The following is a 2,227-nucleotide window of genomic DNA, read 5'->3' as shown; positions in this document are numbered from 1 at the left end:
CTAGTTCAGTTCACAATGTAGCAACAGTGGTTAATATTGGTTCTCTTTGATCACTGCAGCAAGCTTTATGGAATAGAACATGTGACATACAACATGCATGGATTGGTTTGGTGCACCTCAGACAAGATGCCAAAAAGTATGGTGTCCTTGATAACATCTCATTCTTCCCATTTGAAAACTTCATTGGGTGCCTGATTAAACAATAGGAGAAAGTCATCGCTCAGTTATTGGCCCTTGGACCCCCCTGGCACCTCGTGTACAGCATGAAGTTTTCTGCTATGAAGGTATATTCTAGGCCTATGTCTTAGTGTCCAGTGTTTTAACAGTATTGAAAATAGTGCCTTTAGTTGTATATTTTTTTAAATGTAGATTTCCAGAGACTCCAGAATGGAAAAACAAGCCCTGAGGGAAAGCAATGCACCAGCAGGTGAGAACATGCACACTTTCTTAAATTTAACTTTTTTTGTGTGTGATGTAGGTCCAAAATTACCATATGCCTTTCATTTTGTAGCTTCAGATGACAGCGGCTCACTTCGAGAGCAGGTTAAGCAAGTTGGGACAATGTTGAAGACGTTTGCTCGCACTGGGCAATCAGGTACAACTTGCAAACAACGCAGGCGTTGGTTGTTGGTTTAATTCCCACTGGGGTCACCTGTACATGTAGTAGACCTAGATATAACTGTCATAGTTTAGTAATTGAGGGACCAGGACTGACTACTTTATTCTTTTATTCTGGGAACCCCTGTAGGTGCAGATCAGACCCCAATGCTGCAACGTCTTGGAGAGTGTGGTGATGTTGTGGACAACATGGACAACAAAATGGACACTATGCTGCAACATTTTCAGTGCCAATGTGTCTGTTGGAGAGTTATCCCTGCCAGGGGATCTGTTACTCCCCCTGGACACCCAGGAAGATTTGGCGTTACTTGACAACAGTATGAGGCAGGATAAAGAGCTCCAGGAACAATTTGTAAGTGTGCTGATTTCGTTTATAACGCCACAGTAAAAAAAAAAAAAAGAGTCATTTTTTTTTCTTCTAAAAATTAAGATTCTACACTGCATATTCTACAGTCTGAATCCACAGCCTGTTACATTTTAAATTTATGAGAAGCTTCAGAGAAATGTAATTTGTTACACTTTTGTTTTTTTGTATTTTCAGCTTCGGTTTTTGAAAATCGCATGTGGGAGGGACCTAAAGAAACCGTGTGGCGAATGCTTCAGAGTATCTTCTCTAATCACCTTTCCATCAATACAACCTGGACTGGTGTAGGGGATAAAGCATGTTTTAGAGACCTTTTCCTGAAGGCCATTGTTCAAAGTAAGTTGGATATTTTTTTTATATTTAAGTAGATGTGTATGACCTTATGCCATTCAAATGGAATGACAGATCTTTATTTTCTACAGGAGCCATCCGGAAGAACCCGGCGACCCAGGATGCCACTGTTGAAGCGATCCAGGTTAACGATACGCGTTACCTGAATGGAGCATCTGACCGTGAAGGTGGAAAAAGGCGCCGCACAGCTGAGAGGGACCCACAGCTGACCCCTTAAACCTAGGCTGACACCCCAGCATCACTGACAACTGGAACCCTTTTTTTATCCTGCAGTCAGTAACATCAAGACCTCTAAAAAAGACTTGTTACAGTGCTTAACTATTCTATTTTTAAATATAGCTTGTAAATCCTAGATTATACATCTAATACTTGATATCTGCACATTATTTGGTATCAAATATTTTACTTGCCGTGACTTCAGTATTGGCTTATTTCATTCCCTCAGTGCTTAACGATTCTATTATAGTTTGTAAATCCTATTTCGTGCCTGATATTTTATATTGCACATTAACTAGTACCAAAAATTCTACCTTCATTCCATCAGTGTGCTTAACTGTTATTCTATTAAAAAAAGCTTGGAATACTATTTCATACCTCTGATACTTGATATTGCACATTACCTGGTACCAAATATTCTACTTCATTCCGTCACAGTGCTTAACTGTTATTCTATTGTTAAATATAGCTTGTAAATACTTGTGCCACAGGTCAGCATTGCAGTTATAATGGTATATTCTACTCCAGAGCTTTACTCTAAATTATTACCACTTATCCTATTGTTAGAAATCACTTGTAAATATGATGTTATACCTCAAATTATTTGGTGTCCTTCACTTTCTTTGGTACCAAATATCCTCATTACTTGTGTTTACTGGTAATTCTTTTCATCCCAGA

At 38.9% G+C, this 2,227-nt stretch overlaps 1 long non-coding RNA gene across 2 annotated transcripts; it reads left to right on the top strand.

The window, feature by feature from the left end:
* Positions 1–213: 213 nt before the first annotated feature.
* On the top strand, positions 214–785 carry LOC143728606 (uncharacterized). Of its 2 annotated transcripts, XR_013199844.1 has the most exons (4): positions 214–284; positions 370–427; positions 512–595; positions 749–785. It is a non-coding gene; the product is annotated as an uncharacterized LOC143728606 (long non-coding RNA). The 2 variants fall into 2 exon arrangements; XR_013199843.1 differs by lacking the exon at positions 749–785 and having other exon boundaries at positions 512–652.
* The last annotated feature ends 1,442 nt before the right edge of the window (positions 786–2,227 follow it).

This window comes from Siphateles boraxobius, unplaced genomic scaffold, assembly GCF_051911475.1.
Source record: "Siphateles boraxobius isolate OS27281-9 unplaced genomic scaffold, OSU_SipBor_1 8, whole genome shotgun sequence".
NCBI lineage: Eukaryota > Metazoa > Chordata > Actinopteri > Cypriniformes > Leuciscidae > Siphateles > Siphateles boraxobius.
This window is presented reverse-complemented; position numbering and strand designations above follow the sequence as displayed.